At 34.6% G+C, this 26,643-nt stretch overlaps 1 long non-coding RNA gene across 1 annotated transcript in view; it reads right to left on the reverse strand.

The window, feature by feature from the left end:
- Nucleotides 1-1,153: 1,153 nt before the first annotated feature.
- The window catches only part of LOC141493197 (uncharacterized), a 56,679-nt gene continuing 31,189 nt past the window's right edge, over nt 1,154-26,643 (reverse strand). The window contains exon 3 of the long non-coding RNA XR_012470144.1: nt 1,154-1,654. This is a non-coding gene — a long non-coding RNA (uncharacterized LOC141493197). The remainder of the gene's footprint in view (nt 1,655-26,643) is intronic.

Consider the following 26,643-nt stretch of genomic DNA (forward strand, 5'->3'; position numbering starts at 1 on the left):
CAAGAACTAACCAACCATATGAGACAAGACTTGACAGTGTTCTTTCTGAATCTGAGGTCATCTTGCTATCCACCCACTAACCTTTTCTGAAGCCATGTTGCCTCCCTATTTATAATATAAATTACTTTTCCATTGTATATCAAATATTTAGTTCAACATTTAGCAACAAATGTGAAAGCAGCAAAGTAAGATTTATATAATGAGAGTGTCACAAAAACAAAATGATTTTTGTATATTTTGAAATGTTCTACAAGTAAAAGTTTATAATTCCATACTGTCATTTGCAATGACTTGGTCTGCTTTGTCTTTTCTCTCTTTATCTCTCTGCCTTTTTTTTCATATGTATTGTCTCCCCATGAAAATATGGGCTCCATGAGAGCAAAGACTCTCTTACTTTTCTGCTTGCATATCCATACTTATCATGGTGCTTGCTGTATAGTAAATGGGTGTATGGGGTGTTTAAGGAGAACTAGTGGTTCTGGTGTGAGGGCTTGCTAAGTTTTTTTCTGAGCTGTTCATCCATCTTTGGTGTCCACCTGGCACTCAGCTCTCACCTGTGACTTTGAGAAACTATAGCATATACAGTGACCATACCTCAGTAACTGTCTCTGCAGATGGGTTAAATCAGGTTGAAGGTAATTGACAGGTTTCAAACTCATTGGAGAGATAGAATGGTGTCAAACCTAAGGACACAAAGACGTCCCCCAGCAGAATTGACAGCTGAGAACAATTAGTTCCAAAAGCCATGAAGATGACTGTAGCAGGTACTATGCAGTACCTAGAGCTTATTCAGACATCAGATGCTAAGGTCATCCAACTGCATCTTGGGTCATCACCAGTCAGCTTAATTTTTGTCTTTCCACTGGACTTCAATGACTCTGAAAGAGTGAGGTTGATGACTTTATGCAATTTGTCTCACTTGAATCTAATTCACACATGTAACATAATGTCACTGGTCCTTTCCAAAAATGAAGGACACATAACAAAGACTTTATAAATCCTTCCTTCAATCAGTCATTCTTTTGTTCTTGCAAGTTCTATTCCTTAGAAAAGGAAATATCTTTGTGAACAGTGAGATTCTGAATACATATGTATTATTATAAAGATCATTATTATAATTATTATTATTATTTTATCTCTATTTAATCTGGGCACCTTCCAGTATCTCCAATTGTAATTGATTGCTTCTAAGTTAAAGCTAAATTTGTTGATGAATTATGACCGCTTTTAAATTCATGTACCATAATAACAGTCAATTTATTTGAGTAGTCACTTTAAAAGCCATTGTATTGAGCCAGGCATAAGCACCTTTTACAACCCTGAAGTCTACACAGTACATACACAATCCATTATTTCCTAATTAAACAACAAGGTTCCCTAGAAATGTCCCAGTTAGACAGTTTTACTAAGCATTCTGCTGTCATTTGCTGGATTAATGTGACTAATTAAACAACCTGAAGCAGTGAGTCAAGACCTCAATAGTGCAGCTGAGGTTTACTGATCTCTGGGTACCTTGTTTTAAATCCAAGTGAATTCATCCTCTATTGATAGATTGGATTACATTAAATGTCAGTCTCTTTTTCTGTGGCTCTTTCCACTTGCAAAATGGATCTTGAATGGATGATTTATCTGCTCCTGAAAATTAATTCTCTGCCTGGAATAAGGAAGAATGATTTTTTTAAATATCTGGAATAAAGGGTATAGTTGGGATGAGACATATTTTTTAAAATTTTTTCCAATAACAAATTTTTTCTCCTCTGTCTACCCCATTGGAAAAAGGGGGGAAAATTAAATCCTCATAACAAATATGAATAGTCAAGGCAAACAAATTCTCATATAGACAATGTCCAAAAATGGATATCTCATTCTGCATGGTATAGAAGCATTCTTTCAGATGAGCATCATGCTTCATTAAAGGTTCCCTAGGATCATGATTAATCATTTTAATTATCTGAGTTATTGTCTTTTAAAGTTTTTTAACTTTAAACAGCATTTTTGTTACAGTAAATTTCCTCTAATGTAAAAACAAAAGACAAAAAGAAGAGAAAACAGGAGAAAAGTCATAGCAGGATTTATTAAAAATGCACAAAAGAGAAGGAAGGAGAAATGAAACAGACAGGAAAGACAACTTCAAAAATTACATTTTGTTTAAAAGGAAAGAACAAGTTGTATATAATAGGGATTTACAGTTTCATATACAATTTATGTACAATTTTCTTTTTTTCTTCTACTTTGCATAAAAAAACTTGGGCAGTGTGCTGCAATGGGGAACCGATTGCCTAGATACAGGCAGACACTGAAAAGAGGTACAAGTACCAATTCATTTCACTAGTTTCCTGATTTTCAACCCCAAGCAGCAAATGAAAATTGAAAACTTTGAGAGTTCCATTTTTTAGTCAATTTCAAAAAAAAAACAAAATTAGGATTTTATATTGACCAGAATTGGCTGATTGTATGAAATTAACTCTCTAATCTGTTTCTGATAGTTTCTATATCAGTTACTACCTCTTAACTTATTCCTCTTTATTATTAGTTATCTTTTCACATATGTAGGACCTTTGTATATCTCAAAGAGGCAAAGATATCAAAAGATCTTGGACCTTATTATTTTCAGAAAAATGAAACTGAGAGAATATCAACAGAGTTTTGCACATATAACAATCTTCACAGCTACAAAAAATATTCATTAAAAAAATCTGCAAAAACATTGAGGGTATCCCTGAAGAAGATATTGGGAAAGAAGCCATACCTGAAGAAATTTGAAATTAATTGTGAGACATGAGAGATACCAGTATAGGACCACCCCATCATGGTATGACTTCCTCAAAGAAGATGCTGTGTTCTTTGAGTGAAACAGAATTGTAGTATCTCAAAAGAAAAGTAAGATGTGTAAATTTTGATATATCTCCACTCAAAATGTTTATGTGATTTATTTTGCCTAACCTATAGTAGAGCCTTATGATTACACATTAGTCAAATCAGTCACTGTGGAACACCCTATACCTTGACTCAAACATTGTGATCTTATTTTGGTTTTCTTCAAGAACAAAGGACTACAATCAAAGAGAGAATAGATAGGATTTTCAAAGCCATCTTCCAGAATAGATTCTTTATTTATCGTTATCCATTTGACTGAAACATGTAGAAGATACAAGGTCTCACTTCGTTGATGTTTTGCTGACTATAAAAAAACATTTGATTCCAAAAAAAAGCAAAAATCTGGCTTAAAACTCTCCTCAAAATATTTCTCATGCCTTTTTCAAAATTCCATATCTATCTATGTATGTAATGTTTTCATTCAGAGACCACAACATCAAGGACATGATGCCATGACAAGCAAGTAAATTGGATTTTGAGTGATGAGAATGCTATGCTAAGTCACAAGCCTCACTTTTTCCTCCAGAATCATCTGGGACCAATGGCCAGATATGAATCAGAATGACTGGAGATGGCCCTGAATGTGAGGCAATCAGGGTTAGGTGATTTGCCCAAGGTCACACAGCTTGAACAGACTGAATTCCCATCCTCCTGACTCCAAGACCAGTGCTCTATACACTGTGCCACCTAACTGCCCCTCATATATGTAAAATACACAGACAATATATACACATTTATAACATTATGGCATTTTTCAACTACTTGGTTTTTTCCTGTGTGGATAATTAGTGCATACTATTTGAATAATGGTAAATAAGGGATCTTGTCTAAAGGACTCTATAATGTTCTGGGGCTTTCTGCAAAGACCCTGTAACAGACTAACAAGACTTTCTGGAGGACCTCACCATTCTCATGAAATCCTTTAGAATCTCAAATAGAACTTCTCCATGAAGAGTACCTCTTGGTGTTCTGTGTCTCATCTAGTTAAGAATTGAGATGAAAATAAGCTCTTTTAAAGCCCTGGAAACAAACCAGAATCACCATCAAAGCTTAAGGCAGCGGAATGTTCCTTTCACAAAGAAAGGGGTTTTTTGAGTTTACAGGAATCTGACCTGCAGCCACAAGGAATAAACTGGGTCAAATACTGAGGGGTAGAAAAGAAGTGAATCAATTATAAAAAGTCATTTTCCTTGGTTCCTGTGCAGAAAGGGTGGGAACAACCTCATCTCCCATTGATTTAACCTGGCCCTTCCTTGAACAATGGAAAAAGAAACAAACCCAGACCCAAATTTCCTATTTGTCTAGACACTGCTGAATCAAAGCCAAGATCCTGAGCCTCTCACAGAAAAGTACCCCAGACTGAGAGGCCAAAGAATAGTCACCTGGAAAGGAACCCAAGAGCCTTTCCTGTAATCTGATTTGAAACCATGAATTCAAGGCATCCTTTGCTGTTCCTGCACTCTGGAAAATATTCCTTTGAAAGTAAAAGAATGATCTCTTAGGAAAAGTGATCCCTTTTTTCAATCAAGTATAAATGACTTTCAAGTTATATTAAGACATAAGAAAAGGAAGAAAGCTGTAGTTGAAAATACACTGGATTTATCTTCTGAAGCCCTGAGTTCTAATTTCATCTGAGTTTGAGCAAATTAGTAATCTTTCTAAGGGATTAATTTCTTCATCTCTAAAATAACAATGATATTACCTCCATTTCCTACCTCATAGAGTTGTTACAAGGCTCTATAAAGACCAAGAAGTAGTTATTAAAATCTACTTTCTGCCAGACATGTGCTAGGTTCTGGGAGTAAAACTAGAAAAAAAAATAAAACAATCCTTTAGAAGAAGTACATATAAAAATATATGCAGCATAAATATAAAGTAACATACAAATTATATACAAGGTTTTATGGTTAGATTTACTAGTTAAATGCTAAGGATCAGATACAATTCCATGATAAAGATGTTTCCTGAGCTATATAGTTTTTTTTTATTTTTTTAAATTTTAGAAAGATTTTTATTTATATTGAGTTTTACAATTTTCCCCCAATCTTACTTCCCGCCCCCCCCCCAGAAGGCAGTTTGTTAGTCTTTACATCATTCCCACAGTATGCACTGATCTAAGTTGAATGTGATGTGAAAGAAATCATATCCTTAAGGAAGAAACATAATTAGATGTAGCAGAATTATATAATAAGATAACATTTTTTTTTAATTACAGGTAATAGTCTTTGGTCTTTGTTCAAACTCCACAATTCTTTGTCAGGATATACCAAAATTGTGCCTGATTGTTGCCCTGTTGGTATGAGCAAGTCCATTAAGGTTGATCATCACCCCCATGTTGCTGTTAGGGTGTACAATGTTCTTCTGGTTGTGCTCATCTCGCTCAGCATCAGTTCAAATCCGTCCAGGCTTCCCCTGAGCTACATTTTAAAGTATGAGATGGATTCTCTAAGTTGGAGGTATAACAGATGACCAGCGTAAGATCTTTCTAAACTTTCTAAAGTTTCAAACAATATATAAATATGAGCTGCTATTATTAACATAAGAATAATGCTATTAATGTCTGTTTTTAACTGAATTATATAGAAAGCCTTATATAGATGAAATGGTCACTTATAAGGTTAAGACTACTAAAAGATGAAAGTAATGACAGGAAAGAGGGTGATGAACAAGGAACAGATGATAATGGAGAGACAGAAGGTCACAATAAGAATGCAGTTGAGTTAAGGAAAAGTGAAGCAAAGGGAAAGATGGAAGAAAATCTTATGATAACAGGGGGAATATCAGAGTTCAAAGTTATGGGGTTTCAGTCCTGCCTGACTCTCTATGACCCCATTTGAGGTTTTCTTGACAAAGATACTGTAGTGTTGATCATTTCCTTCTGCAGTTCATTTTACAGATGAAGAAAATGAGGCAAATATGATTAAGTGACTTGCTCAGGGTCTTGACTTGAACTCAGATCTTCCTGACTCTAGTCTTGGCCATCTATCCAAAGTGCCATCTAGCTGTAACTAGTACAGCTGTAAAGGAAAACAAAAAGTCAGCTACTAAGTTTGCTGAGAAACACTGGAGGCAAATGTTATAGCAACAAGGTTATGAACTGAGAAAAATAAATGCATAGAAATCAATTTAAAGAAGTTGTAAAGTGATAGCAACATAGGGAGAATATAGAAGTACTATTGGAGAACAAGAAATAAGCTACTTCCTGCCACTGAGATGTGTGTGTTTGTGTGTGCCCATCATTAGAAAAGTGTCAGCATTACAGATGGTGACCAGTATCATCTGGAAAGATGCAGGATTTTGTGAACACCAAAAGGGGAAAAGAGTGTGATATGAAGAGAAATAGATCAAAACAAAATTTATTCATGAATGTAAATAAATTTAGTGGTACCAGAGGTCATCATGGAATAGAAGAGGAGAATATGTATGTACAGTGGAGGGTGGAAGCAGATGGATATGAGTGTTACAAGAGAGTTAGCAGAAGAAAATGATTGGCTTCTTTTTCTCCTCAGCAAATCAATAATCACAATGGGTGGGGGATAAAGGAGGTGGCAATTTTGAAGTCATAGAAAAACATCAGTGATTTGGGGCCTCCACCCAAGGTCTTGAGGTGACTAAGCACAGTTTCGAGGGTGCAGATATATCAGCTTCTACTTCTCCAAATAGTGGAGAACTGGAGCTAAAGGCAGTAGGAAGAGACAACAGGCAACTATTTCTTAAAATCTGAATCATAGAAAATCTTGTGTTCAGATGTTGAGATCCAAATAGTGTTTGCAGTTGACTCCAGCTATGTAGCTTCACACCGAAAAAGGGGGGGGGGGATGGTAGAGCCAACCAAACTTTAATTGCCTCAGTGCTTTCTAGGGTGCCTGTTCTCTGTATTATTATACCCTTTTGTTTTTATATTTATAAATTTATAGTCTAAATGTTCAGAATCTTGGAAGTTTAAGTGTGTCTGAGGAATATAAATTAATTTATATTTTTATATGTATGTTCAGTCATTTCAGACTCTTCATATTCCCATTTGGGGTTTTCTTGGCAAAGATATTGAAGTAGTTTGTCATTTCTTTCTCCAGTGTACTTTACAGATAAGAAAACTGAGATAAACAGGGTTAAGTAACATGCCCAAGGTCACACAGTGTCTGAGGTTGTATTTTAACACAGGAAGGTAAGCCTTCCTGATTCTAGGCTTGCCATTCTAGTTACTGACATATATATATATATGTGTGTGTGTATATATATATATATATATTCATATCATTATCTAGATGGCACAGTAGATAGTATTCTAGTTGGGGAAATGAATTCAAATTCTAAGCTTACTAGATGTTTGACCTCAGACAAGTTGCTTAAATTTTTCATCTATAAAATGATAATGATAACACCTGCCTCATAGGATCAAATATGAGAATATATATAAAGAACTTTGAGAATCTAAAGTGATATATAAATACTAGCTATTATATATGTGTGAACTCTTATACGCTCACATTTATACAAAGCTATATTATTAAATAAGGTCTTTATTCCTCATTGAGATCTTTGTTTATAAGAAGTTTGTTTGCTCCCCTTACCCCCCAATACCAATGGGCTTAGAGTTGGTATTCATATTTGGAATCTTGGGGAAGAAAGCTAAGAACACTTCTATAAAACATTTTATCCCTTACTTGAAAGAACAATTGAAGGATATACTGGTATTTATCAGAAAATTGGCATGTATATGCTAAGAGTTAATTGTTTCTTGTTCAAGGTTAGGTGTTGCTAGGGAGTTCTAAGGCTCTTAAGCACTTGATTTAAATAGTGCAATAGCAGTTTAGCCTTATAGTTTGATAGGACAAGCTGAAAAGGACAAGTTCACATTAATGGGAATTTTGGTACAAAATATATAAATGACTCTTGATTACGTATCCAGTAAGAGAAAAAGAGAAATTCTGTAACAAACTAGAAAAGTTACTGTTTCCTGCAATGCTTCCAAAAATGCCCCCTGCACATTCAAGCTATTAAACCAATGGATTCAAGGAAATATACATAACAGGATCAACCATAAGAGTTTATGAGGAGTAAAACTAATCCCATAAAACATAATTCATTACAAAATTAGGTATACACTTAGAAAAGGATAGCAGTAGCAACCATTAAAGGGAAAGAGAATAGAAATAGCTCAGTTTTTTTGTGAGTCATTGTTAATCAAAGCATCTATACTTCATAGACTATGCTCCACTCTAATTGTACCTTTAGGGCATAAATACACAGACACATACACACACACCACACACGTACTAAAAGAGGAAAAACAACCCTCTCTGGCTGCCATTCAAACTGCCATACTAACATATTCTTCCCCCTTTTCCTTCTAGTTCTACCTCTATTTCAAAATCATACAATATTTCCTTGCTTCCTTTTTCAGTCTTTTCAATCATGTCCAACACTTCATGACCTTATTTTGCGTTGTCATGGCAAAGATACTTCTCCAGCCCATTTTGCAAATAAGGAAACTAAGGTAAACAGGATTAAGTCACTAGCTCATAGTCTCACGTAACTAGTAAATGTCTGAAGGCAGATTTGAACTCGGGTCTCCCTAAGTGCAGGTTTGACACTCTATCCACTACAGCACCTTAGTTGTCCCTTCCTTGCTTCCAAAAATGAACAAAAACTCCAAATTCTCTCTAGAGGAGCCAAATCACATTTCTCACCAGGCTTCAGAATTTTTCCATCCCTTGTCAAAATTTACTGTGATAAATTTGGTATTGGATTACCTCCCTGCTAACACAGTATTATCAAACTCAAGAAAGCTATCTAGGGAAGGTGGTACATGTGCTTCTTTTTTTCATCTCTGGAGTTAGCTAAGAAAGTGTCCCACTCTAATTTCTTTTTTTTTTAATTTTTTTTTTAGGTTTTTTACAAAGCAATGGGGTTAAGTGACTTTCCCAAGGCCACACAGCTAGGTAATTATTAAGTGTCTGAGGCCGGACTTGAACTCAGGTACTCCTGACTCCAGGGCCAGTGCTCTATCCACTGTGCCATCTAGCCGCCCCCCTCCCAGCGGAAACTTCATGAATAATTATCCATATGGAATCAGATGGCCTTATAGAATTTGGCATCATAGATAGATCTTCCATATCCCCCTTGAGAGCCAAGCTTGAGTAGATCAGAAACATTCCTGTTCTAAACCCTTCTTCCTAAACCAATCATTGTGCTGATGAATTCTAAGATTAGATCTGGAAATGGAAATAATAGATGGGACCTTGCTCCCAAATAGTTAACAGCCTGGACCTCTGAAAGGAGAGAGCAAATCTCTAGATGATTATTCTTTCCTATGCAGAGGGTAAAGGTTGGAAATCAATATTTGGAGCTGAGAAGTTGCCACATAGGACAAAGATTTGGAGATGGGCAGCATCCCATGAGCAAAAAACTGGACATCCACTGAGGAGGAGCCTTTAATAAATCTCCTTTGAACATATATGTCATGTGTGTGGATTTTCCTTTTCCCCTCTTTAGTTTGGACATTTTGATTTCCATATAGACAATCATTTGGAGAAGTATTTGCCACCAAAGAAAGGAATTTAAATCGATAGGAGAAAATGATCAAGTCTCTTCCTCATTTTTAAGTACCTCCAACTCAAAGAGTTTGAATGGGGATTCTTATTGCTACAGTGAATTTCCCTAATTTAGGGGGTATTCAGCATTTTAGTAGATACACATATAGAAATCACCTGACTACTGGTTTCTAAGTCCCTCAAGTATAGGTCCTCTAGCACTTGGGGGTTTGGCATCAAGAATGCAACTTCTCAGGATGTCTGATAAATGTGAGGGCTCTTCGACCAAAGTCTTCTATTTCCTATTCTAAGGCTAGAGATCTCTTCTGAATGGTGAGTTTCCTCAAGTATAGGTCTCCTAGTGTCTCTGATTTAAAGTATTTCAGATAAAGAGAAGATAGAACCCCCCCATTTCCTAAAATTCCAAAATGCAAGATGAATAAGATACTATCTAGAATTTATATTCCTGAAATATAGATCTTTCCATGTTATCCATTTGCTCATGACTCCGTACCTAGGATAAAATGCAAGCTTCTTTGTTTGATATTTAAATATCACACAATTTGGCTTACACTTATTTTCATATTACTCTCTTTCAAAAACTCTGTTCCAGTCACTGTTCTGCTAACTAGTTCAAGTATCCCAAACTCCATCTCCTGCTCCTGTCATTTCACAAACTGACTCTCAAATCTGGAATGTCATCTCTCCTAAACTTTACCCTTAGAAGCCTTATTATTCTTCAAAACAGCTCACATGTTTTGTCCATTCTGAAGCCTTTCCTGATCCTCTACTCCCTCCCAAATGTTAGCACCCTCTACTTCTTGAAGTTGTTTGTATTTTCTTATTTGTGTCCATGTTGTGTGCTCCCAGAAGAATGAAAGCTCTTTGAAGACAAATGCTCTCTTTTGTTTTTGCACACTGTTTAATACAATGACTTGGTCATAGAAAGCACATAATAAATATTTTCTGAATTTGATTATTAATGTTTAAAATTATTTGATAATTATTTCAAGAATCTTGGATATAATTACAAAATTATTTTATCCCTCCTTATATATAAAAATCATTTCCCAAAATACACCCTTTCCCTCACTGAATTCTCCCTGTATCAAAGACATATTTGAGAAAAACACAGCTGGTAAAGTCACCCTGTCTGAAAGAAGATGCAGCATTCTAAACCTATAGTCCTCCTCTTCTCTATAAAGAGGAAAGAAGTATGTATTTCCTCTTCTTTTCTCTGGAACCATAATTAGTTACTGCATTAGATCTGTGTTTGGAAGCATTTTAATTTTTTTATAGTAGTAATTTTGTGCATTGTTCTTCCGGGTCTATTTTCTTCATTCTACTTCAGTTTATACAAGCCAGAATTACTTTAGTCATTTCTTTTTTATTATAAAAATATTTTATTTGTTTTCCAGTTATAGACAATGATAGTTTTTTGGTAAGGTTTTGAATTTTATGCTTCTTCCTCCAAGCTCACTTCCCTCCCCTCTCCCACCCAAAGAAGGCAACCTGATGATCAATGCAATCGAAATTAAATGTGTTGGGGTGGCTAGGTGGAGCAGTGGATAAAGTACTGGCCCTGGAGTCAGAAGTACCTGGGTTCAAATCAGGTCTCAGACACTTAATAATTACCTAGCTGTGTGGCCTTGGGCAAGCCAATTAACCCCATTGCCTTGCAAAAATCTAAAAAAAGAAAAAAAAATTGAATGTGTTGAGAGGGAAAAAAAAAACATCATTATTTTAGTCATTTCCTACTGCATTTATATTCCATAATTTATTCAACAATTCTCCAAACAATGGGAATGCATATTCTGTTTTGGGTTGTTTTGTTTGCTACCACCTATCTAGAGCACTGCTATAAATGTGTGTCCACACAGTTCATGTGAGAAAGATCCAAGGTTGTTTTTTTTTAAACCTCAATATGAGTCAACAATGTGAGATGGCAGTCATAAAAACTAACTTGAGCTTCAACTGCATTTAACACTGTCCAAATCAAGGATTGTGACTATTCTAATTTATTCCTCCTTGATTAGACTATATCTAAAAGATTCAGTTCATTTCTTGGTATTCATTTCTTTAGAAAGGACATTGACAATATGAAGTATATTCAGAGAAGAGTGGCCAGGATGGTGAAAGTAAGGGAAACCATACCATATTAAAATTCATTGAAAGAACTGAAGATTTTTAGCCAAAAAAAGATAAAACTTGGGTATAAATCACTGTTTACTTCAAGCACTTATAAAAGCAAGCTCACATTTGGAACAATGTGTCAAAGTTACAGAGGAAAAGAGATAGGAAGAAAGACAGACAATGGGAGAGAGGGAGAGAAAGAGACAATAGAAAGATAAAAGATGAATATATAGACTGAAAAATAGATGATGGGGAGGCTAGGTGGCACAGTGGATAGAGCCCTGGCCCTCAAGTCAGGAGGACCTGAGTTCAAGTCCGACCTCAAACACTTAATAATTACCTAGCTGTGTGACCTTGGGCAAGCCACTTAACTCCATTGCCTTGCAAAAAAACTAAACTAAACTAAACTAAACTAAACTAAACTAAAATAAAATAAAATAAAATAAATGATAGAGACAAAAAAGATGGGTGATAGATGATTCAGAGATGGCTAGATGAATGATATAGAAATAGATAATGGATGGCTAGATATATGGAGATAAACAGAGGTATTACATATTAATGAATCATTTATTAGGTATCAGACTGTGAAGAGCAGATTTTGGCTAAATATCACAAAAAAATGTGGGGCAGCTAGGAGATGCAGTGAATAAGGTTCCAGAGTCAGGATAGAAGCAGTCAGATAAAGTTTCTGGAACCAGAACGACTCTTCTTGAGTTCAAATCTAGCCTCAGACACTCACTGTGTGACTTAAATTTGGGCAAGTTACTTATGGTAATATAGTCTATTATCTCTGCCTAGAAAACCCCAAATGGGGTCACAAAGAGTCAGACACTACTGACAACAACAAAGGAAAAACTGCTTATGCATTGAAGTTATACAAAAAAAGATACTAGACGGTTTCTGAAGGTAATATTAGAAATAATTGCTACATATATTGTACCTTAAATTTTGCAAAGGTTTTATATACATCATCTCACTTGAGTTAATACTTCCTGTGTTTAAAGTCGATAACTTTGACTTGTATGAACTTATGGTACTTTTTCTGTGGCAGTTTCGCACAGAGCAGCAGGTATTTGCTTCCCCTACATTCCCACATTTTTAGGCAACAAACATGCAGAAATTTAGAACTATAACCTCAGGCTTGAGACCAAAGTAAAGGGAATTTTGAGAGATTATAATGATATTTTGCAACCTGAGGGACTTTGAAAAGGAAAGGGTTGAGCTTTCCATCTTTAGCTTCTCTGGGGCTTGAATTTTAAGTATATGCTCTGAGACTATTCACTTTTTAAATCTGGCCAAGGCTGTGAAAATGTGAATGATCACACACACGTGATCTTCTGTGGGTCCTGGGGTGAGCATTTGCCCTGGAGCAAACTCACAAGGTTCAAAGCAATCTTGTCACCCTTGGGCTTCCAGCTGTGTCAACCATTCCCTAGGAGGAGAAGGAAACTGATTGAGAAGATACAATCAGGATTTTCTCTAGACCAGATGCTAAAATATTCCAGAGGTTTTACTGTCAGCTAGGAAGTGAATATAGTTTCTTAAAAACAATGAGATGGAAAAGTGGAGAAAAGTGAACTGGAGAATGGTGAAACAATATTCCTTCCTCCTGAGATTAGGAAACTGGAATACTTGAAATCATTATAAAAGTCTATCCCTAATGATAAGAAAAATTAAACATGCTTTGGAAGAGGATGGTTAGAGAAGGGATGCTCAAATACTTCAGCGTTTTCTATTAAATTTTTACTGTAATTTTGCTTCAAGAAATACAACCTAATGGTTAATAAGTTAACCATTATGAGAAGGAAAGCAGGACTAGGGAACTGAGTAGGAACAAAGACAATAGCTCAAGTGAGCTATGAACTATTATCCCTTTTTTCTAAATTTAATTTCTAATTGCTATCTTTATTTCTAATCTTGAGACAAAAATCTCAGAGCATGTTTAATTGTCAATGAAGGAATTGCTTAAGGTCAAAGATTGAAATTCCTATTTGCTCATGTAAGATGTAATTGAGCTGGCACAATTTGTAGCATGTAAAGATATAATGCCCCAGGTAGATGTCCAGCCATATAATCCTAGCTAAAAATTAAATACTACCCCTATATCACTAGTATAATTTTCTCTTGACATATAAAAATCTAGATCTAAATGATTTGAAAAAAGGGACTTTGCATCATTGCTACCCCTTTGAGTGGTAGAGGTGAAGTGGAGAAGCGTCAATGCTTCAAATTCATAATTATTTCAATATTATTGCTTTTAATTTCTATTCAGTTAAACTTTCTTCCACTTCTTAAGTGTGAATCCTGTCTATTTTTAGAATCTCTGGCTTTAGAGAATGTTTCAAACTGGCTAATCTATTGTTTGTTATATTGATTTTTCTTCAAATATTAATTTTCATATTTTCTTTTAACTTCTAAATTTCTCTTCTGAATCATTCTGGAGTTTCTTCCCTTCATTCCATTTTCATTTTTAATGTTCTGAAATAATTTGCTACTTTGCTTTCCCTTTTATCAGATACTTTTTGTGTTATTTACCTTAGGAATTACTACTTAATTAATCCTTAGTATTAGTAGTATTAATCTTTGGTAATTGTCTTATGCTCTTTTCTAGAAAAGTTTTTCATTTTTCTTTATTAGTCTCATTGCTGACTCATCTAGATTGTATGTTCTGCAACATATACATATATATATATATATATATATATATATATATATATATCCTAATTTCTGTTTGTTTTTAATTCCATTTTTCTATTTGGAACTTTGCTTACTACATTGAGATAATAAAGGAGGCTTAAGTTTAAACATGTCATTCTGCTAGAAGTCCCCGAATTTACTCTTTTAATTTGCCTTTTTCCCTTTAATTTCTTTGGAGTTACTTTAGCTGCTTAGTTTCTGAGTAGGGATGGAGCATACAGTTAGTCACTGTCTCAGCCTTCTTCTCAGGAGCCCATTCTCTTCCATTCCAGATAATGCGTTGGATCATCAGACCCTATATGACTGAAATTCCTCCAGCATCTACAGTGTCCCATTTTCTCCCATCACCATTATGGCTGGACAAGTTGTCACCTTCCCTTTTAAGAAGTAAAGGAATCTGTTTGTATGAGTTCCAAGGGAAAAATTCATAAAAGTGACAGGGATACCATGAATTCAGAATGCAGATCTAGTAAGGTCTGCTGACAAGCACTGAACAGAGCTGGGAATGAGAGAAATGAGCAAAGGGCAGCATACTTTTTTTAAATTTTCTAGATGAACTATCTTGAAGGGAAATGTTTCCTTCCATCTCTTATTATAGCTTTCATTACTTTATTTAGCACATTTTTGTTCTTCTTTTGGAGATAAAGCTGGAAGTTAAACCTAATTAAATAAAATCTCTGTCATTTTGTCAGATTTCTTTCTCATTATATAACAATCACGTTCTAAACTGATTGAGAAAAGAGACTTTGTATTCAGTTATCTTTGGATGTCCAGTCTCTAACACAATGTTCAGTATATAATAGACAATAAATCAGAAAATCTAAAATTAGAACCTTAGCTATCATCTAAAGTCAGCTCAAAATTAGCATGTCCAAAATGGACATTTTTATCTTCCCTCAACATGAGGTCCCACATCTTCAAAATTTCTCTTCTTTTCTTTTGAGGACAATATGATTTTCTTAGTCACCCAGGTTTATAACTTTGAATTTTCCCTCTGCCTTGCCCCAAATAACCAATCAGTGGCCCAGGCTCCTCGTTCTATCTTCACAGTATCTTCATCATGTGCCCTTCTCTCCACTTTAGACCTTTATTTAGACATTTCTAGGCTTTCCCTTCTCAATTTATCCACTATAAAATGCCAAAAAAAAAATCCTCCTAATTCACCGTTCTCATTATGTCACTCTTCTGCTTTAAACACACACACACACGCAAACACACCCTGAGATGGCTCCTTGTTGCTAGCTATTTATTACAAACTCACTAACCTAGCATTTAAGATATATAATTCAACTCAATATCTCAAAATCAGTCTAAAGCAAAGCTGATTATCTGGCTCCTGCCTACTTTTCAAACATTTCATACAACACTCTTCTCACAGACCCCATGTTACCGACAGAGTAAAAACTATTCTCTGATGCAGTAATTCATTTCCACTATCCGTATCTTCATCCAATGCTGACTCTTATTTTATTCTTATTTTCCTTCAAGGACCAACTTGAAGCCTTGTTTAGAAGCACTGTCTATGAGTCCCTATGGTCAGAGGATCACGGGATTCTAAGGTTTGGTTTGGAAAAGGTCTCAGAAGTCACCTAGTTAACCTCTCTCATTTTGCAAATCAGGACACTGAGACCCAGGAAAATTGTTACTTGTCCATGGTCACATGGACTGAAACAAAATTTCAATCCAAGTCCTTTGACCCCAGAGCTAATACCTTGCCCCCCATTGTACCATTTGACTCCCCACATTAAATTCTTTGTATTTACTTATGTATAGATTTTATACTCTTCCAACTTCCTATCCACAACAAAATGTAAAGTACTCAAGAGCAAGGACAATTCTGTTCATGGCATTATATCCCTAGTGTCCAATATAGAATTTTGCATATACTACAGCCTTAATAAGTATTTGTTGAATCAAATTGTGGACTATCATCCAATATGTCCCTAAACAAGAACCCTGTCCACATAGTATATCAACTACTATTTGCCTCATGTGCTGTACTGAAAGCACTATCTCCAGGAAGCAGTCCCTCTGTCAGTGAGCAAAGACCCATTTAATTTTATGTTCTGCAATCTTACAGGATTAAGGGAAAGGAAAGAAACCAAGCTTCCTAGGTCAATCAGGACAGCCTGGGTGTCATGATGGATAGAGCACTGGACTCCATGGGTTTAAATAAAGCCTCAGACACTTATTAGCTGTGTAAACCTAGGCAAGTCATTTAAACCAGTTTGCCTCAGTTTTCTCATCTTTAATATGAGTTGGAAAAGGAAATGGCAAACTACTCTGGTGTCTTTTTCAATAAAACATTAAAAGGAGTTGTGTAAAGTTGGATATGACTTCAATGACTCAACAAGAACAACAACATCCTATGTCATATTGATCCATCTATCCATCTATTCATTCATCAAATATTTATCAAGTGCCTATTGGGTAAGATAACCTATGCTAGGGACTAAGATGAGATAAATCATGATCTCTGACTTCATAAAGCTTCCAATCTAGTACAGGGATAAAGCACAAAAATTTAAGTTGAATTTATGTGCTACATAAAAATTTAGAGAATTGTAAAACAAAGATCTTCCTAAGGCCAAAAGGGGAAAGATGCTTATTAATCTGGAGAATTAAGGAAGTCTTTGGGAAGAGGTTTCATTTAAGTTCAGCTTTAGAGAAGGCAGAAATTCATCAGGACAAGAAGGGAAGAAAGGAAATTCTCTGAATGGGGATGGCTTATTTAAAAGTAAAGAAATGAAAAAATGTACAGTGTTTACAGGAGAAAGTAGTATGTGGAGGAAAATAATTTGAATTAAAATTGGAAAAGAAGTATGGTAAGACCTTTGGGAAGACATTGGGAAGACCTCTAATGCAAAACAAAGAAGGGTATGTTCTAGGGCTTTTATGTTTCTATTTTCACAGACTCTCAGAGTAGGGAGACAACAATGCAAATGGTACTTAAACAGGAAATCAATCTCCATGAGATGAGATTTTTAGTCTCCCCCTTATTTTGAGCACCCAAGTCCAGGAAATAGGCAGGTACTTGCAAATAATTTTCTATAATAGACCACACAATCTTCATAATAACAGACAATCTTCATAATCACACAAATTGACTTTCATTCTCTGGTAGAGAACACTACAGTGCTTATTGTTTATTGATTATATTTAAAAAGCATTTGACTCAGAGATATATTTAGCCTCAAAGTATCTCATCTAACAAAGTGTCTTCTGTATGTATATGAACATATATAAAGATATATATTTAAATAGCCTATAAAATTTCTTGGCAGATGCTGCCACAGACTTAATTTTGTTTAATAATCCTCTGAATAAAGTAAGGTATAAGGAAAGTGCTCACTGCTGTCATGGGAGATGTCTCTTCCTTTCAAAATACAAACAGAAGTAATGATTTGAGTAGTGATTGCAGGTCTAATCTCATGGTGGTATAATAATATGAACATGCAGTGGGGAATTAGACCCCATCATTAGACTCCTTGTTCAAATATATCTACAGGCAAATGGAAAGAATCAAGCAAACAAACATTTGTCAGACAGATCTTTCAAAGTAATGCAGATATAAAGATGAAAGTAAGACAACAACCCGTCATCAAGGAATTTAAATTCTACTAAAAGATTACATATTTACACAGTTAAGTAAATATAAGATCAATATTAAATAAAAATAAAGGGTTGAGGTTTTTTTTTTTCCAGAAGGTGCAAATTAGCAACTTAGAGAAGTAGGAAAAAATCTGTCTTCCAAAAGATACAACCTGAATTGAACTTTTGAAGGGAACCAAGGATTTGAGAGTTGGGAAGTGATGAGTAAGATCATATGGGGTGTGGGCAGCCTGTGATAAGACATGAGGCAGGTGACTAAAGACAAAGACTATGAGGTATAATGATAGTCCGGGCTTTGAAGTCAGAGAACCAGGTTCCCATTCTGAAAGCTGGCTACTAGTAACTTAGTTCCCTGTTCCTTTCTCCATCTTCACTTTCTTTTTTAAGGGAAATCTAGTCCAAACTTCTTCCCCTTCCTCCTGAACAATAACTTGTCTATGTAAAATAAAATTTGAATTTGATTGTTCCTATAGCAATCATCAGGAAAAGATTCAAACACCTGTGGTCTGTAATCCTAAAGCCTTCCCTGGAGAGAGATTGGAATTACAAGTTCTAAATTTACCTGCAGATGACTTTAAAAAAGACATTTTTAAGAATTTGAAACAGAATACAAAATTCTACACAATTGAATATTGATGGGAGAATTATAAGAAGTTTTTCATATGATGCTTTAATTAAGCCTTCAATTTTTAGGACAGACAATATTTGTATTATAAGAAAACTCAGATTTTATTCAAGTAACCTCAATATCATTATGGTGAATTTGATATGTGAGAGCTACATGAATAAACAGATTTAGAAATTTAGTCCATTACTGTTTTGTCTCAGAATTTGGATCTATATAATTAATCATATAAAAACTAGAATATTATGAATATATAGTTAATTTAGATGATAATAATTAAGACTTCATATAAGCTGTACCAGTTTGCATATGCAAATTGTGCTTTTGTCTGGTGCTCAAAATTCACAGATCCCAGCTGCAGGAAAAATGCTGGCTTATGAGTTGTGCATCAATCTTCATAATGTAATGTTTAGTTATGCAAAATTAATTTGAATTTGTAAATTAAGATATTTTACTTTCATTTATATTTACCTTTAACACCTGGAATTGTACAATTAATTCCTAAGAGAACTTGTGTGGAATATTTATTTAATGTGAAATTAAATAATGAAAGATTTAAACTGGGCAGAATGTGTTGATACAAATTGGCTTCATGATGTGAGTCTTTTACAACTTTAATACCATAAAGGTCTTTCGATTTATACCAGATCATTGATTTCTAAGAATCCAAGAGCTGTTCTTTTAATAGCAAAATCTTCTCCTATTTCAGTATTTCACTTGTATTCATGTCTCCATTCTATTTTTTCCCTTTTTCCAGAAATTCATAAAATCAGTACTGAGTTTTTCCCTTCCTTTTTAACTTTTGACCCCTGCCATCTTCCTGCCTTTTGCCTTGCCTCCTTAGACACTCTGCTCTTGAGAAATTTACCTAATCCATTCAGGATTAAGACAGCATCCCTCTCTGGGGTCAACTATTCTGGTTACTAACTGAGTGAGAACAATTTCAGAGTCCATCAGACCATGCCTTCAACCACAACCATCTTCTTGTCCCTTCTGTGACACAACATGGATGCCATTAATTTTTCCTTTATCACCTCCACCACTTCCTAACTTTTACCTCTTATTCCCAAATCTAGAATCAATTCAATCATTACTTTAGGAAAACACATGTCTATCAACTCTACCATAATGATTCATTTAATAACCCTATGCCTTCAGATCCTTCCTTGGTTAGCATTTCCCTAAATATGTCCTCTGCCACTATGAGTACTTAAGCTCCTTAAGGGCAGGAATTATCTTACTTTGTTTTTGAATCCCCTGATATTAGCATAGATTAGCAAATACTTGTACATAGCAAACACTTTATAAGCTCCATTCATTAAAATCATCCATTTGTCACCAGATTTTACAGTGAAATGAGAGTTAAACCTACTTGATGAGCAGTAATGGGAACAAAACCACCACAACTCACATCACCCACCTCATTTTTAATTCTTTTAGAAAGCCTAAGATATAGTTTTCACTCAACTATTTGGGCATATTATAGAGGTATATATATATATATATATATATATATATATATATATATATATATATCTTATAAAGAAAGAAAGAGCTACTATGATTTTTAAGATAATTTTTGGAGGGGTGGCTAGGTGGCACAGTGACTAGATTCCAACAGCATTGGAATCAGGAGTACCTGGGTTTAAATCCGACCTCAGACACTTAATAATGACCTAGCTGTGTGGTCTTGGGCAAGCCACTTAACCCCATTGCCTTGAAAAACCTAAAAAAAAAAAAAAAAGATAATTTTTGGAGTCTATATCTATCTCCAAGACTATGTAGTCTACTGGAAATGGTATGCTTGGATAATATATTGACCTCTCCTGAGTGTACGACATGGAGGTCCCATATTGAAAAGTTGCCTCATAGCCTAAAAAGACTTTTTGTGGCAGATATATGTAAAAGACTAAGAATGTGTCTAGGCAGGAAAAGTGATGACCTTTCCCTTAGGGCTCAACTTTTTGTTTGCTTAGATTCAGTTCCATAGTCACAGAAAAACATATCTGCAAGGGATAAAATACTGACATCTCTGTGAAGATGGGTAGAGCTGCTCAGGAAATGAATTGAAAATGAAGCACAAAAAATTCCCAACTGAGAATGAAACAGAGAACCATTAGGAATTTTTACTCTAAGCTAGAGAGCAGTTTCTGACAGAAAGCCAGGCCCCAATTACCAGGAAATATAGTTACAAAAATAGAATTGAACTAAGGGCAATAACAAGCGAGGAGGCAGTTGGTTATGTATTCTAAGAAGCTTGGCGCTCACAGGAAAGAATTACGTTCTGGAGAAAAAAAATAGTAGCAACTGAAGCTTTGAAAAGAATAGTCAACTCACTCCTTGAGGATAAAAAGGCAGAAAGATTTTTTTTGCTTTGTTTTGTGTTCTTGTGACAGGCTTTTCCTTGTGTGATGGCTGAATGCGTTAAGCATTTCTGTTTTCTAAAAGAGTTGTCTTAGTTTTGTTTTGTTTCTTAATGACCAAGGGCTTTAAACAGAGGAACATAGTTTGAAAAAAGTATAGCATTCTCTCTAAGGTTGCCAGTTGGAATCATAAATGAGTCATAAAGAGAAGCTCAATGGAGGTGTATTTGGTAGTGGGGCTAGTGGAACCCTATGAAGCAGTCACTATTAAAAAAAACCAACAGAGAACAAGACCCAGCAAAGACTGAGACCAAGAAGATGTGAGACTAAGAAAAAGTAGGTCCAGTAGTAATAGCTCAATGATATAACTAGAAGATATCAATGGCTTTCCAGCATCTAAGGCTTCAGAAGACAAAGCTTGGGATATATCGTGTAAAAATGTCACATAGTCTTGTATCCACACATATTTCTTAGCCACAACTTTCCTCTCCTGCTACTATGTCTATATTTGAAGGATAGTGTGCCTTTATATTTATAGGAGGAACTGTTTTATTGATACTTTTCTTTCTGTGGTATTTTATTAAATGTCTTTGCCCTGGAATAAGGGTGTCCCTTAGTTGGATAGTAAAGATAAATGCATCACTGAGAATTCATGAGCTATGATTTTCGAATGAAGAAGGTAAGGCACAAAAAATACCTTGAAACTGGAGTTGTCTTAGTTTATATTCACAAATTCCATTGCTTTGGTTGTGTTTAAATAGAAATATATGTTTAAAGCATTGAAAGTCTGCCATTGCAAAGAATTGGAAATGGAGGGGATGCTCATCAATTGGGGAATGGTTAAACAAGTTGTGCTACATGGATGTAATGGAATATTATTGTGTTATAAAAAATGTTAGGCAGATTTTGGAAAAATCTGGAAAGATTGATGTTGAGTGAATTGAGCAGAATTAGGAGAACATTGTGAAAAGTACCAGTAATACTGTGCAGCGAACAACTATGGTAGACTTTTACAATAATCCAAGACAATTTCATTATGGAAAATGCTATCTAAATCCAGAAAAAAGAATAGATAGAGTCTGAAGGAATATCAATGCATCCTATTTTCACTTGGTGGGAGGGCTCATTTTTTTTCTTTTATTCTGTTTTTCTCTTTCACAAATGTGACTAATACAGAAATATTTTGCATGATTGCTTGCCATCTTAGGGAAAAGAAAGGGAAGGAAGGAGGAAAAGAAATTTAGAACCCCCAAAAATTAATGTTGAAAATTATCTTTGCATGTGATTGGAAAAATAAAATACTTTTAATTTTTCTGAAGGAAATAAATAGAGGGCAGCTAGGTGGTGCAGTAGATAGAGCACCTGCCCTGGAGTTATGAGGATCTGAGTTCAAATCCAACCTCAGACACTTAATAATTATCAAGCTGTATGACCTTAGGCAAGTCACTTAAACCCATTTCCTTGCAAAACAAAACAAGAATAAATAAAATGAATTTAAAAAAAAGAAAATCTGCTATTGATCAGAAACTTCAGGGTTGTTCAAAAATAAATTTGAGATTGCAGTCTAGGGCAGTGGTAAGATCCCCCTTGGGTTAGGGCTTTAAATAAGGGCTGGTTGACCACCTTTGGATATGTCTTTGTAGAGGTTACCTGAGGAGCATAAAGTTGCCAAAGAGTTTTCTTCCAACACAAATTCTGTCCTTCTGATTAATGTATAGACCCATATGCAACTGGTTCAGTTTTTTAAAACCAGTTTCAAGATATTCATTTAAATTTCATCATGGAGAAATTTGGTAGATTAGAGACAGTTTCTTCAAACAGTTAGATGTTACAACGGATAGAGAGACCTAGGTCTGTAGTCAAGACCTGAGTTCAAATACAGCCACAAATAGTGACTAGATGTATAAACCTGAGCAAATCACTTAACCTCTGTTTGTCTCAGTTTCTTCATCTATAAAAATGAAGATAATAATAATAATATTCAATAATACTATTTAGCTCCAAGGGTTGTTGTGAACTCAAATGAGATAGTATTTGTAAAGTGCTAAGCAAATGTCTAACACATATAATAAATGCCGAATAATGTTAGCTATTATTATTTTGCATTATTATGCAGGAGAAAGATCCAAAGATGATTTTACATACCCAAATCATTTACCCTTTACATGTCATAACTTGGAGCACATAGTTCAGTATAAGAAAGAAGGTTAGCAACTATCTGATTAATTTTGGCATTGAAAACATCAAATCTATATAATTCAATTTAAAAGTTCCCAATATTTGCCTCAATTAACTAAGTCTATCCTTCTGCAGGGGCACTTAGGTAGAGTAGATGATAGAATGTTTAAACTGGAGTCAGGAAGATCTGAGTTCAAATTTGACCTCAAACACTTACTTGCTGTGTGACTCTTGGCAAGTCACTTAACCCTATTTGTGTCTATACAAATCTTAAATAGGTAATACATGACAATAACTTAAATCCTTAATGTCGCAGGAAAAACATTTATCAACTAAAATCTAAATACCATATTGCAGAAAATGATATTAAAAATTCCCTAGAAGTTGTGAAAACAGAACAAAGTGCCAACTGACTAATATCCATTGGGGTTTTTTTCTGAGAAAAGAAAAGTCCAGGCTTAAAAATCCAAAGTATACATTGGTTATATTTCAGAATTTTAATTCCACATACGAATTCTGAGAACATTCAGAATCAAGTGTCTTTATGAAGGAAAGTCAAAGTAAATATCCCAAAATCATTCTACATCTACAAAGAAATCACAGAAAATATTCGAAAAACAATTGATGAGAATTGATATATGTCACAAAAGTAGCATATTTTTTAAAACTTAGTCTAATCAACACACTACATATAAATCTTCAATAAAATAGAGGCATAGAAGTCTTTTCTATAAAAGAAACCAGAAGTGTACACTGAACTTGCAAACACACCAAACAAAAGAAATACCAGAAATGAGAAATAAATACAATCACCAAGAAAAATCTAAACAATTAAAAGGACCTCTTACAATTCTTGGACGAAACAAACCTATCCTTTAAAAAGTTGTGATTAAGGTTTACAAAAAATAATTATCAAGGGACAAAAAATTCTAAGGAACTAAAAATTTATGTAGAAAGTAAAGACTTAGAAGGAAAAGCAGAATAGCTGAATTAATATCCCACAATCTAAAATCTACATTCTCATATATGGCAATGAATTTAGATATTGAGAGTAGTGTAGAACAAAGGGAAGTAACTGGATTAAGAGACAGAGTACAGTCAGTATTCATTTGACCGAGATATGAACAGAAAGGGAATAATAATTTTTTTTGTCTCTTGATAGGCATATCAATTGGGCAGCTAAGTGGCACAGTGACTAGAGCACTGGTCCTGGAGTCAGGAGGACATGATTTCAAATCTGGCCTCAGAAACTTAATAATTGACTAGCTGTGTGACCTTGGACAAGTCACTCTTAACCCCATTGCCTTAAATAAAAATACATTTTTAAAAATTGAATGTGTTGAGAGAGAAATCATATCCTTAAGGAAAAAATAAAAGAGAGTAAAATTACATAAGATAAGCATATCAATCATTGTCATCATTATTTCTATTATTTTAAATAAAAGGATAGGCTTCAGTTGGGCATCAGAGAAAGTATGTTTTGAAAAAAGAAAGCTGAAACAGGAAAAGTATACAAGAAGAATTATTTAAGTAAAGCAGAGGTGAAGCTCCCCAGGGCATTCAAGAACAAGTAAGTAAAAGTAATCTGAGAATATCAGAGGACTCAAGTAAGCTGGGGAGGGGGGTGGAATAGACAGAGACAAAGAGACAGAGACAGAGACAGACAGATAGAGACAGACAGAGAGAGTGCACAGAGATAAATTAGGGTACAATTTTTAAGGGCCTTGAATAGAAAGAATATAATAAATAAAGTCATGGTGTCTATGTCACTGAACCTTTCTCAGTGTCCTATTTAATGGAAGTTTTGCTTAAAATATTGGGAGAGTTAGGTTGGACATTGAGATACAGAAGAAAGAGTGCATTATTAGGATTAAACTGTTCTGGGTTTAAATGCCCTGAATTTGAATACCCAGCTGAGTTTCTTTCTAATCCTATGATCCTGGCTAAATTATATAACCTCTCTCAGCTTCAGTTTCCTCTTCTCTATAATGAAGACATTGGACAGCTTTGGCTCCTTTCAGTTCAAAATTCTTTGATCAATGCCTTTTTTGCACAATTCAAAAGATCATAGATTTAAGGCTGCTAGGAGACACAAAGGTCATATGGTCCAACTCCTTCATTTATATAGGAAGAAATTGAGACTCCAATAAATAACTTGTCTAGGATCTCATATAACTACTACTTGTCAGAGGTGAGGTGTGAATTCAGACCTTTCTGATGCCAAGAATATCATTCTGTCAATATTCCAGGTTGACTCATTGCTTCATGTTACCTCTAATAAGAGTGAAAAGGAGAAAGGGAGTTCTAGAAATATTGCATTAAGTAATAAAAGAAAAGACTCTAAAAGATTTAGTTGAGAAATAAAGTTGAATAGATTAAATGATAATCCAAAGCCATTAAAAATGGAAAATGTTCTTTTTCCCTAATGATCTATTTACTAAATATCCATAGTCAATAAATTTTTAAGTTATATTCTTCATCCTTTCTTTGCAACCCTGCATTAAAGTTCTTATACCTATGAAGTTGACCAAATATTAAAAAAAAGTCAGGTCAATTTAAAGCTATTAGAACTTATAAGAGCCAGATGAAATACTAAGCTATTAGAGACAAAGTAGTGATCATCAATTGAGGAAAGACCAAATAAATTATGAGCTTTGAATTTAATGGAATATTACTGAGCTACAATATCTGTAACTAGAATTTTGACTATTCAGTGAAGATTTTTTTAATGTGAATAATTCGTGAAATTTGGAATACTAGGGCACCAGAAAGATTTATATGAACTGATACAGAGTCAATATAAAGAACTAAGAGAATAATGTACACAATGACAATAGTAAAGTACAGGAAAAAAATATTGAAAAAATTAAGACTCTAGTGCAGTTGGTCAAACTTGACTTCTAAGTTCAGTTGTTTTTCAGTCATGAGTGAAAGGTACTGTACTAAGTATTGACTCCAAGTTTTCTGACTCCAAGTCTAGTCTCTTTCTTCTATATCCTGCTGCTTTATCTGCTTCTGAAGAAACTACTAAATTCTATGATGAATCTAAAAATATTTTCCAAATTATGTTTATATATACCTTGATATTCAATACCTTTAATGCAAAAAATGAGCATGGAAAGATTGACAAATTACAATGTTGGAAAATGTCAGCTTTCAAAACTCTTCTGTCTGTATGTATTATGAGGATCAGATGACACAATGTGAATAAAAGTGCTTTGTGAATTGGAAAGCATTACACAAATTCTAGTTATTGTTTTCATCATCATCATCATCATTTTTCAGAAAGAAAAGGATAAGGAATTTTTGTCCTGCTAAATAAGAAGACATGAATAACCAGAAAAAAGACATCATTTTTGAAAATGAATTAATACAAAGTTAGCAACTCAGTAACAACTTAGGAGCTGGCATAATGGATGGAGTGCTGAATTGGAAGTCCAGAATATCTATATACATTTAAGAACATGGAAACACTGAAAAGATTCACAGACCTTAAGCTATTTCAGAAATAAAGACCATCCTTCATCTCCTAAGGGATTAAGCCTGGTGAAAAGGGATGAAACCTATTTATCATTGGAGTATTTCCGAAAGAAGGTGGAGTTGTGTGAATAATCCTGGGGAC

This window comes from Macrotis lagotis, chromosome 7 (assembly GCF_037893015.1).
Source record: "Macrotis lagotis isolate mMagLag1 chromosome 7, bilby.v1.9.chrom.fasta, whole genome shotgun sequence".
Classification (NCBI taxonomy): Eukaryota; Metazoa; Chordata; class Mammalia; order Peramelemorphia; family Peramelidae; genus Macrotis; species Macrotis lagotis.